This window comes from Triticum aestivum, chromosome 3B, assembly GCF_018294505.1.
Source record: "Triticum aestivum cultivar Chinese Spring chromosome 3B, IWGSC CS RefSeq v2.1, whole genome shotgun sequence".
Classification (NCBI taxonomy): domain Eukaryota; kingdom Viridiplantae; phylum Streptophyta; class Magnoliopsida; order Poales; family Poaceae; genus Triticum; species Triticum aestivum.
The window spans coordinates 399157675-399171213 of NC_057801.1; positions in this window are offsets into that span (position 1 = coordinate 399157675).

Below are 13539 nucleotides of genomic sequence, written 5' to 3' on the forward strand. Positions count from 1 at the left end.
AACAGAAAATAAAGTTTATTCCTTTTTCCACCATAACTTTCACTTTCCATGGCTAGCCGTATCCACGGGTGCCCTCCATACCAACACTTTCTAAGGAATTTATTATTTGACAACATAAAGTAAATTCATTTATTCATTTCGGGACTGGGCATCCCTAGTACCTTTTTCGTACTCTCGTGCAATGACAAGTGAATAAACACTCATCGTGAGAATAACACATCTAGCATGGAAATATTGGCTACCCTTTACCGCCTCATGAGTATTAGAGCACACAAAAGAGAAATTTATTTTGAACATTAGAGATGGCACATGCAAATTTGCTTAGAACGGCATGGAAATACCGCATATAGGTAGGTATAGTGGACTCATAAGGCAAAACTGGTTTAAAGGGTTTTGGATGCACAAGTAGTGATCATACTTAGTGCAAAATGAAGGCTAGCAAAAAGATTGAGAAGCGACCAAGCAAAAAGCGAAAAATTGCGTACCGAAGCATTAAGCATAAGTAACACCGAATAATGCACCATAGGTAGGATATAAATTTCACTGCAATACTATTGCCTTATGTGCTTGCATAGGGAATCACAAACCTTAACATCAATATTCTTACTAAAGCACAATTACTCATCAACATGACTCACATATCATATCGTCATATCTCAAAACCATTACTAAGAATCAATTTTATTTTGTCCAATGATTCTCATGAAAGTTTTTATTATATCCTCCTTGGATATCTATCACTTTGGGACTATTTTCATATGTTGCTTTTGATAAGCTCAAACAAATATAAGTGAAGATCATGAGCATAATTTTTTTCTTTCTCTCAAAATAATCTAAGTGAAGCAAGAGAGAATTTCTTAAAATTTTACTAACTCCCAAATAAATCTAAGTGAATCATGAGAGCATTTCTTCAAAATTAACAAAGCACACCATGCTCAAAAAGATACAAGTGAAGTCCTAGAGCAAGTCCATGGCTCTAAAAATTTAAGTGAAGCATAGGAGCAAACATAGCATAATTCTTGGCTATCTTAAAAGGGTGTGTCCATAAAGGATTCAACACTTAGAACACAAAGCAAAACAAGCAAAGACTCATATCATACAAGACGCTCCAAGCAAAATTCAGGTCATGTGACAAATAAAAATATAGTTTCAAGTGAAATACCGATGGTTGTTAGAAGAAAGCGGGGATGCCACTCGGGGGCATCCCCAAGCTTAGTTGCTTGCTACTTCTTTGAATATTATCTTGGGGTGCCTCGGGCATCCCCAAGCTTAGCCTTTTTCTTATCCTTATTCCTTCATCCATCGTAAGATAACCCAAAACTTGAAAACTTCAATCACACAAAACTCAAACAGACCTTCGTGAGATCCGTTAGTATAAGGAACCAAACCACTACTATAAGTACTGTAGAAAACCTATTATTATTTTGCTTTTGCATTATATCTACTGTATTACAACTTTTCTATGGCAAAAACTCATCAAAGAAAACCATAGAATCATCAAAACAAGCACACAATGCAAAGAAAACAGAATCTGTCAAAAACAAAACAGTTTGTAGCAATCTGAAAATTTCGAAATGAAATAAATTGGTGGACGTGAGGAATTTGTCTATTAATCCTCTTAAAAAATAATCAACTTAAAAGAACTCTTCTGTAAAAAATGACAACGAATCTCGTGAGTGCAAAAGTTTCTGTTTTTCAGCAAGATCAAATAAACTTTCACCCCAAGTCTTCCCAAAGGCATTGCTTGGCACAAACACTAATTAAAACACAAAAAACACAATCATAACAGTAGCATAATTTTGCTAACACTCAAGAACAGAAAGAAAAAAGCAAAAATAAATTTTATTCATTGGGTTGCCTCCCAACAAGCGCTATCGTTCTACGCCCCTAGCTAGGCATAACGCGTAGGATCTAAGTGTTGTCATCTTTGGTTCTATATCCATAAGATGCCCTCATGATTGATTCATATGGTGGCCTAATTCTTTTTCAATGGAAGTGTTCCATACCTTCCTTAGTGGAAATTGAAATTTAATATTGCCTTCTTTAATATCAATCACGACACCAATAGTATGCAAAAACGGTCTACCAAGAATAATTGGACAAGACGGATTGCAATCAATATCAAGAACAATAAAATCTATGGGCACGTAATTCCTATTTGCAAGAATAAGAACATAAGTAATTCTTCACATAGGCTTCTTAATAGTAGAATCCGCTAAGTGCAAATTTAAAGAGCATTCTTCTATATCGGTAAAACCAATCACATCACATAAAGATTTCAGAATAGTAGAAACACTAGCACCCAAGTCACATAAAGCAGAACACACATAATTTTTAATCTTGACTTTGATAGTAGGTTCCCATTCATCATGCAATTTTCTAGGAATTTAAACTTCCAATTCCAACTTTTCTTCAAAAGCTTTCACCATAGCATCAACAATGTGTTTAGTAAAAGCTTTATTTTGTTCATAAGCATGGGGTGAATTTATCATGGATTGCAACAAAGAAATACAATCAACCAAAGAGCAACTATCATAATTAAAGTCTTTGTAATCCAAAATAGTGGGCACATCACTAGTTAAAGTCTTGACCTCTTCAAACCCACTTTTATCAAAATTTTCAACAAGATTTTCAACCTCCAAATCATAGGGACGCCTTCTAACTAAAGTTGACTCTTCTCCAGTCCCTTTTTCATCAATCTTAAATTTACTAAAGAAAGAATCAATATAAGAAACACCAATCACTTTAAGATCTTCATCACTTTCATGAATGTAATCACTAGAAAATGCTTTTTCTAAAAATTCTCTTTTAGCTCTAAGCATAGTGGTTCTTTTCTTACTTTCACCCATAGAGACATAAAGAGCTTTAATTAATTCTTCAACTTTAGGCACAAAAGTTTTCATCTTGAGAGTTTCTACATCATGAGAAATTCTATCAACACTTCTAGACAAATCATCAATTTTATTAAACTTTTCTTCTATCGAAGTGTTGAAAGCGTTTTTTGCGTATTGATAAATTCTTTAATATTGTTCTCAAGATCAGAGGTGTTTCTATTATTATTGTAGGTGGGATTACCATCGGAATTACCATAATTATTAGAGGAATTACTAGGAAAAGGCCTAGGATTAAAATTACCTCTATAAGCATTGTTATTGAAATTATTTCGCAAGACAAAATTCACATCTATGGCATCACTATTTTGCTCAATCAAAGTAGACAAAGGAACATCATTAAAATCAATAGGATCACTTTTATTAGCAACCATATTCATAAGAGCATCAACTTTTTCACTCAAAGAATTTATTTCTTCTACCGAATTGACTTTTTTACTAGTAGGAGCTCTTTCACTATGCTATTGCGAGTAATTTGCCATAATATTGTCAGCAATTTAGTAGCTTCACCCAAAGTAATTTTCATAAAAGTACCCCCCGCGGCGGAATCTAAAAGATTACGAGAAACAAAATTCAATCCCACGTAAAAATTTTGTATGATCATCCAAAGATTTAACCCATGAGTTGGGCAATTCCTTAGCATCAATTTCATCCTTTCCCAAGATTGGGCAACATGCTCATGTTCAAGTTGCTTGAAATTCATGATCTGGGTTCTAAGGGAAATAATTTTTGTGGGCGGAAAATAGTTAGTGATAAAAGCATCATTACACTTGTTCCAAGAATCGATACTATTGCGAGGCAAAGAAGAAAACCAAATTTTTGCGCGATCTCGCAAAGAAACGTAAGTAATTTCAACTTCACAACATAATTGTCCACATCTTTTTTCTTTTGCATATCGCATAATTCCACGAATGTGTTAAGATGGGATGCGACATCCTCTTTAGGAGTACCGGCAAATTGATCTTTCTTGACAAGATTCAACAAAGCAATATTAATATCACAAGACTCTGCACTAGTGGCGGGAGGAGCAATCAGAGTGCTAATAAAATCGTTGTTGTTGGTATTTGAGAAATCACACAACTTGGTGTTCTCTTGAGTCATGATGACTACGCAACAAGATTGCACTCAAAAACAGATCTGATGACAAAACGGTGAACGAAAAAGAGGGCGAATAAAACAGCAAATTTTTGTGAAGTGGGGGAGAGGAAAACGAGAGGCAAATGGCAAATAATGTAAATTGTGAGGAGATGAGATTTGTGATTAGGAACCTTGTCGGGGATAAAACTATTAGGTACGACCTGCCCAGGAGGGGCCGAGTTATACCTATGGCAATTCATCATATGAAGCCCACGAGGATATTTGAAGATGGCGGTTTAGTTAAGGGCCCAAGGCCCAAAGGCAACTTAAGGCCCGTGAGGGTAAACCACCATATACGTATGACTTGTTTTGTAAGGCATGAATAGATAGTCACCGAGCCGGACACTGTTTATGAGCCGGTCGGGACTCCGTGAGCCACTGGGTGTCAACTTGTGTATATAAAGGAACGACCCAGCGGCAGTTCAGGACAAGAAACAACTGATCGAAAGCTAGGGCAAGCAGATTCACTCCCTGGTAATCGAGACATAAGCAATACCACCTCAAACTGGATTAGGCCTTTACCTTCACCGCAAGGGGCCGAACCAGTATAAACTCTTGTGTCCTTTGTCCCGTTTAACCCCTTTAAGATACCTAGTTGCGATGGCTCCACGACTAAGTCCTTTTGCTAGGACATCTGTCATGACCTTTCCACGACAGTTGGCACCCACCGTGGGGCCAGCGCATGGTGGTTTCCAGTTCTTAAAGTGCAGCTTCGAAGGGCTCAAGGGATACGTTGTGGGCCGGATGACCAAGAGTCGCCGCGGCAAGCTCTACATCAATGACGTAGGCTAGGGCCTCGAGGCCGGCTCAATTGAGTACGGGTACCGGGTTCCCTTCGGTGGAATCCACGTCTTCATCGGAAAGATCGGCGAGCCGGGCCCTGAGCCGGACATCTGCACTGACATCATCGAGACGGCTCAGCGTGCGAGACCCGCCCGAGCTCAGCCCGTTGTGAAGCGTGCCTTCGTGGGATGCATCCATGGAGCGGAATTTGATGAAGGATCTATGCCTGGCAGTGAGACGGCCATCTACTCTGATGGTGAGTCGTCCACGGGCGAGACTACTTCATTGTATCAACTGCAAGATGGTGTGCTTGGGGGCTATTCCGATGGCGACAGTATTCCGGACCCCTATGAGCCGCCAAACAGAGTCGGGAACTTCATGGCTGGTACCCAGCCTGGGCAGAATTCATCAACCGCAGCAGGGATGACCTCCGGGTCAGCGGTGGTGATGGCAACCGGGGCAGGAGGCCCTGCGCGCCCGCTAGCTCAGGTTTTGATGGCTTTAATGGATAAATTGACGGCTCTGTTAACAGCCGTGGTCAACTCGGTGAATCAATCTCAGCATGATGCGGAAGTGGCAAAGTTACGTGATGAGGTAGCATTGGCCAAGGAAGACCTGGTGGTAGAGGACGTCAGGATAGCCGTGGAATGGGCTGCTTTGGACGCTCAGGCCCAACGGATTCAGTCAGAGGCTTTCCGGCTTATGATGGATCGGAACGCGTCAAATGAGATCATGAGGAGGAGGCACCAGTCCCGTCTACCTCCAGTTTATGAGCCTAGAAACCTCTTCCGTATGCCCGGTGCAGGGCCCAGTAACCCGCCGGAGATAAACCGGGCTGCAGCACTCGGGGCTGGGACACCGGTTCAACCACGCATGACGAAACCCCCTCATGTGAACACTGCACCGCCTCAGCATGTACCGACACCACCAGGTCATTATTCTAATCCTTTGGAGAACATGATTGCTGCGGCAACACGATTGGCGGTTCTCCCGGTGGATGGAGACTCTCCGACGGTGGTTGAAACACGAAGGGTCAGAGAACTTCTTCAGACAGCACTGACGCAGCAGGAGGCATATTCTTACAGTCGGGATAGGATTCACTCGACCCCTCGCCCGAGCCGGAGTTATAGCAGACACATGGACTCACCAGCTGTTTCAAGCAACGCTCAGCGCCGTGTCCAGCCATGTGGGCATGACCCGGCGCGTGATGGAGCTCTTAACTTGGTTGATCAGGACAGAGTGCGTCAAGAAGCCGAGTAGGCGGCTCAGCAGGCGGCTCACCAGCCCCTTCCGGTTTATCCAACCACTTCGATTGAGATAGGCGTGACCTCTAGATCTACAGGTGTACCCTGTTTGGTGCCAGTTCTGCGTAATGAGTGTTTGCCCAAGGACTTCAAAGGACCTCTAAAGGTGCCTAATTACACAGCCGATTTACCCCCTGTGGCATGGATTGAAAGTTATGAGATGGCCATGGAATTACTGGAAGTCAGTGACGTTGTGTGTGCTAAGTACTTCATCATGATGCTGGATGGAACGACCCGTACTTGGTTAAAGGGGCTGCCAGCTAATTCCATCGGGTCATGGGCTGAGTTAAAGGACCGGTTTATTCAAAACTTTAAGGACACATGAAAGGATCCCATGTCGATTGTGGACTTGGCTACTTGCGCCCAAGAGGAGGGTGAATCAACGACCCATTGGGTGCGCCGGGTCAAAGCTATCATACATTCATCTGATAACATGAATGCCGGCTCTCCGGTCTTAATGTCGGAGAAAAATTGCCGTTTTTTTGCCTCTTAAACAAAAGCTAGGGCGGCTCAAGCGCGATTGTAATGATATGGGGCAGCTCATGGCAGATCTAATCAAATATGTTCACTCTGATAGTACCAAGGACCCCGAGTCTGACAATGAGAAGATAGGGAAGGTAAAGAAGAACGACAATGCCAAGGGTCAGCAGCATAACCCGGCGAATCAGGGGGCAACGGTAAACGGAAGGCTGATGGTAGCTCGGAGTTTGTGGCTAACACCAATGCACGGGGCAATAATCAGCGTCGTAAGGGGAGGCCACCTCCTCGGAACAATGGACCAGGTCCTACTCTTGAGAAGTTGTTGAATGAGCCCTGTCCAAAGCACGGCACGCAAGAGAAACCAGCTACTCACCTTTGGAAGGATTGTTCCATTATGAGGGCTTTCAAAAATTTGGACTCGTTTCACGGTAATCATGGGCCAGGCGGCAGCTCAGGCGGTGGCGGTTCTCATGGCCCGTGTTATGGAGATGGCGGTTCTATTTCCGGCTTCCAGGGCCACCAAGGTAACCATGGTGGTTATAATCAAGGTAATCAGGGTGGTTATAATCAGCAATCCGGCCAGGTGGGTCAGCAGCAGCAGCAATCCGGATATCAGAGTAACCCGAAGCAGCTGAATAGTGGGCAGTATCATGTTTTCACCACAAGTTTATGCAAGCAGGACCAGAAGCTCCACAAGCAGGTTGTGAACACCATTGAGCCAGCAGTTCCTCATTACTTGTGATGGTCGGAGCAGCCCATTATGTGGAGTAGGGCGGATCACCCTCCCTGGGTTGACAATCCGGGTCACTTAGCCTTGGTGGTGGCGCCTCAAGTTGATGGATACAAATTCACTAAGGTACTCATGGATGGAGGTAGTAGCATCAATATCCTTTATTATGAGACTTTCCGTCGCATGGGGTTAACTGATAAAAATCTTAAGACGTCCAACACTGTTTTCCATAGAGTGGTGCCTGGTAAGTCGGCGTACCTGGTGGGCAAGATTGGGATAGAAGTGGCCTTTGGAGATGAGCATGATTCCAGGGCTGATAAAATGACCTTTGAAGTGGTCAAAATCAGGAGCCCCTACCACGCTCTGTTTGGACGGCCGGCTTATGCCAAGTTCATGGCACGGCTGTGCTATGTTTATTTACAACTCAAGATGCCGGGTTATAAAGGGACCATCACAATGCATGGGAGTCGGAAGATAGCCCTGGAGTGTGAAGAAGGTGATGCTGCTTATGTTGAGTCTGTCTGTGCAACAAAGGAATTGAAGTTTTACAAGGACAATGTTGACCCGGCAGATATGACATCTTTGAAAAAGCCCACTACAGAGCATGATCCGATGCTGAAGTTTAAATTGGCTGATGACACCAAGCTGGTTGATTTTGTTCCCGGCGACTCATCCAAACAGTTCAGTATCAGTGCTAACTTGGATCCCAAATAGGAAAGCACGCTCATCGAGTTCATCCTTGAGAACCGGGACATCTTTGCATGGAAACCTTCTAACATGCCGAGTGTACCAAGGGAACTCGCTGAGCACACTCTCAATATTGATCCAAAGCTTAAGCCGGTCAAGCAATTCCTTCGTCGTTTCAATGAAGAGAGGCGTAAGGCCATTGGTGAAGAAGTGGCCCGGCTCTTGGCTGCTGGGTTCATTGTTGAAGTTCTTCATCCAGAGTGGTTGGCTAACCCGGTGCTAGTGATTATGAAGAATGGCACTTGGCGCATGTGTGTGGATTATACGAACTTAAACAAAGCTTGTCCGACTAATCCTTTTGCTCTCCCTCGTATTGATCAAATCATTGATGCTACGGCGGGTTGTGAGCGTCTGAGTTTTTTGGATGCTTATTCTGGTTATCATCAGATCAAAATGGCAGTTAAGGACCAGGAGAAGACAGATTTCATCACTCCCTTTGGAGCCTTCTGCTATGTGTCTATGCCTTTTGGGCTCAAGAGTGCCCAAGCGACTTATCAGCGATGTGTGCAGAATTGGCTTCACAATTAGATTGGGCACAATGTTCATGCTTATGTGGACGACATTGTGGTGAAATCTAGAGAGAAGGAAACTTTGATAGATGATTTGAAGGAAACCTTTGATAATCTCTGGGTCTACAAGATGATGCTTAACCCAGCCAAGTGCGTTTTTAGTGTGCCAGCAGGCAAGCTTTTGGGTTTTCTGGGTTCTAATAAAGGCATGGAGGCTAACCGGAGAAGATCAAGGTCATCACCTCTTTGGCAAAACCGGCGTGTATCAATGATGTTCAACGTCTGGTGGGTCATATTGCTGCTTTAAGCCGGTTCATAAGCCGGTTGGGTGAGAAGGCCATACCGCTGTATCAGATGATGATGAAAATAGATAACTTTGTCTGGAGTGATGCTGCTAACGATGCGTTTGAGGACTTGAAGAGGCAGCTAGCTGAGTCACCAGTCCTTGCTGCTCCCATTGATAAGGAGCCATTGTTGTTATATGTGGCTGCTAACACCCGCGCAGTCAGTGTGGCTATTGTGGTGGAATGGAAGGAGGATGGCAAGGAGTATCTGGTTCAGCGGCCGGTTTATTATATCAATGAAGTGCTTTATTGAGTCCAAGCAGAGATATCTACATTGGCAGAAGCTCGTTTATGGGGTGTTCATGGCCAGCCAGAAGCTTAAGCAATATTTTTTGGGTCATCCCATCACTGTAGTCAGTTCTGCTCCTTTAGGAGATATTATTCAAAACAGAGAAGCCACAGGACGAGTCGCCAAGTGGGCCATTGAACTTGGGCCTCATGGTTTAAAATATATGCCTCGCACTGCCATCAAGTCTCAAGCACTGGTGGATTTCGTCAATGACTGGACAGAGCTGCAGATGCCTAAAGAGAAGCCAGATAACACATATTGGACTATTCATTTTGATGGGTCCAGGCAATTGGAAGGCTCGGGGGCTGGAGTTGTTCTAGCTTCCCCTCGAGGTGACAAGTTTTGTTATGTTCTAAGGTTGATGTTTCCCTGTACTAACAATGCAGCTGAGTACGAAGCCTTGATCCATGGTCTTCGGATGGCTAAGGAGATGAATTTAAGCCGGTGAGATGTTTCGGTGACTTGGACTTGGTGGCTCAACAAGTCTCAGGCACATGGGAATCTAAGGATCCACTCATGGCGGCTTATCGTCGTGAAGTTGATGCTATTGCTGGGTATTTCAAGGGTTATCAAGTGGAGCACATTGGTCGCAGGAAATATGAGGCGGCTGATGCTTTAAGCCGGCTGGGATCTCAGCGTAAGCCGGTGCCACCTAATACTTTCTTGGATATTCTGCATAATCCTTCTGTCAAGTTGCCTACTGAGGAAGATCTGGCTGTCCCTGACCCGGAGGCACAATTGGTGGCGGCTCTTCACGGTATCCCAGACTATATTGTACCATATTTGGCTTACATGACCCGGGACGAGTTACCTGAGGATGAAACTTTGGCCAGAAAGATAACCCGACGGTCTAAGTCAATGACAATTTCCAACGGCAAGTTACACCATCACAGCGTCACTGGGGCGTTTCAGCGTTGCATCTCTCCTGAGGAAGGCTGTGAGATTCATCGTAAGATCCATGAGGGAGATTGTAGTCATCATGTCGGCTCAAAATCGTTGTGTCCAAAGCATTTCGTCACGGATTTTATTGGCTGACGGCTCATGCTGATGCAGAGGATTTGGTCAGTAAATGTGACGGTTGTCAGAAATTTTCACGGCGAGCTCATGTGCCGGCTCAAAAATTGAGGATGATTCCAATTACTTGGCCGTTTGCAGTCTGGGGGCTTGATATGGTTGGGCCTTTCAAAAGGTCCAAAGATAAAAAGACCCACCTTTTGGTGGCGGTTGACAAATTCACAAAGTGGGTTGAAGCAGAGCCGGTCAGTAAGTGTGACGCGGCAACATCGGTTCAATTCATTAAAAAGGTGATTTTTCGCTTTGGTTTTTCCTACAGCATCATAACGGATAATGGCACTAATTTGTCCAAGGGTGCTATGAAAGAATTTTGTCAACGTGAGCATATTCGACTTGATGTTTTGTCAGTAGCTCACCTTTAGTCCAATGGCCAAGCTGAAAGAGCCAATCAAGAGATTCTGAGAGGCATCAAGCCTGGCTTATGGTTCCGTTGCAGTGGACACCGGGTTGTTCAGTGGAAGAGTTACCTTCTGTGATATGGAGTATCAATACTACCCCCAACAGATCTACAAGTTATACGCCTTTCTTCATGGTCTACGGAGCAGAGGCGGTTCTCCCTAGTGACATCCGTCATGACTCGCCCTGCACGTGATACGTCTCCAACGTATCTACTTTTCCAAACACTTTTGCCCTTGTTTTGGACTCTAACTTGCATGATTTGAATGAAACTAACCCGGACTGACGATGTTTTCAGCAGAAATGCCATGATGTTGTTTTATGTGTAGAAAAGAAAAGTTCTCGGAATGGCCTGGAAATCCACGGAGGCACTTTTCAGATTTAATAAGAATTTTTGGCGAAAGAATTAATGCCAGGGGGGCCACGGCCTGTCCACGAGACAGGGGGGCGTGCCCCCCCTAGGGCGCGGCCCCCTATCTCGTGGGCCCCCTAGACACCCTACGACCACAACTCCAACTCCATATATTCCGTCTCGGGGAGAAAAAAATTAAGGAGAAAGTTTCATCGCGTTTTACGACACGGAGCCGCCGCCAAGCCCTAATCTCTCTCGGAGGGCTGATCTGGAGTCCGTTCGGGGCTCCGGAGAGGGGGGTTCGTCGTCGTCGTCATCATCAACCATCCTCCATCACCAATTTCATGATGCTCACCGCCGTGCGTGAGTAATTATATCGTAGGCTTGCTGGATAGTGATGGGTTGGATGAGATTTACCATGTAATCAAGTTAGTTTTGTTAGGGTTTGATCCCTAGTATCCACTATGTTCTGAGATTGATGTTGCTATGACTTTGCTATGCTTAATGCTTGTCACTAGGGCCCGAGTGCCATGATTTCAGATCTGAACCTATTATGTTTTCATGAATATATGTGTGTTCTTGATCCTATCTTGCAAGTCTATAGTCACCTATTATGTGTTATGATCCGACAATTCCGAAGTGATAATAATCGGGACACTTCTCGGTGATGACCGTAGTTTGAGGAGTTCATGTATTCACTATGTGTTAATGCTTTGGTCCGGTTCTCTATTAAAAGGAGGCCTTAATATCCCTTAGTTTTCGTAAGGACCCCGCTCAACGGGAGGGTAGGACAAAAGACGTCATACAAGTTCTTTTCCATAAGCACGTATGATTATTTATGGAATACATGCCTACATTACATTGATGAACTGGAGCTAGTTCTGTGTCACCCTATGTTATAACTATTGCATGAGGAATCGCATCCGGCATAATTATCCATCATTGATCCATTGCGTACGAGCTTTTCACATATTGTTCTTCGCTTATTTACTTTTCCATTGCTACTGTTACAACTAGCGGGGTTACCCGCGCATTTGCGCGGCTAGACTTGCTATATACATGTTTACTTTTTGGTACTTTTGCACAATTAGTTCCCATGTCCAAATGTTATCTTAGCTACCAAGTAACGATAGATATATCCTTTTAAAATGTAGAAAACGATTGTAGTTTTTTTTAGGATAAAAAATGATTGTAGTTGAAAGTTGCGTCTTGATGAAACATGATGAAGCTCTAGCTAAAATATTTCTATCGTAGGCACCAATTTATCATAGATATATCATTTAAAATAAAGAAAAGGATTGTAGTTGAAATGTGCCTCTTGCTGAAATATGATGAAGAGATCTGCCCAAACTCTTTCTATCAAATGTATCATTGATGTTAAAGACATAGGTGTGTGACAGCAGTTGACTAACTTATGGCACTGAGGTTATTTAGCATCCTATGATACCCAAAAAAATCACCATTAATTAATTTTTCCTAAACTTGATGTCATCTTTGTTTTTTGTGTAACTATAGTTCTGATACTCGGATCTTCATGTTGCAGTTTATATTTGAGTCCAATAGTTGAATTTTCTATAATGAAAATTGCTTTATGATATTTATTATTTATTATTTTTAACATCACATATAAATTGAGTTGTCTTCTGTGACCATCTAATAAGAGACACTCGGATCTTCATGTTGCAGTTGATATTTGAGTCCTATAGTTGAATTTTCTATAATGAAAATTGCTTTATGATATTTATTATTTATTATTTTGAACATCACATATAAATTGAGTTGTCTTCTGTGACCATCTAATAAGAGACACTCGGATCTTCATGTTGCAGTTTATATTTGAGTCCTATAATTGATTTTTCTATAATGAAAATTGCTTTATGATATTTATTATTTATTATTTTGAACATCACATATAAATTGAGTTGTCTTCTGTGACCATCTAATAAGAGATGTATCTAGTATTATTATTTTGAGCAATCTGATTCAAAATCTTCAATTGTGCATATACAATATATGGATTCTAGCTTAATTAACATGACAAATTTAGTGGCTTCTCTGTTTACAGGGTGTTGGACGATCGCTCGCATGAACCCGGTAGGTCCGGCATTGTTGTAGTATATGGGCTGTTTCAATGGGTTTGCCCTTAGTTTTGATGTGCTTGCTACCATTGTCCTTCTGTTAGTTGCCTTTCTAAGTCTGTATATGTCCATGGTAGATGCACGTGAATGTATAGGATTAATACTGCTCATGATTATGTACGAACTATGTGAGAGGGACCTACATGTTTATGTACATATACTTACTTGGATTTATTGATATATAGATGCATATTCCATCTACAAAATAGTAATATATGTATTTAATGTCTCAACAAAACCTATGCATGGGCTAGCTGGTACGATCATGTGCTTTTAAACAAACATACCAGTTAGCAGCTAAAAGATGAACGACGACACATTCAGTTCTTCTGTTATCTTCCTCTTGCCGACACGACCGTGTATTC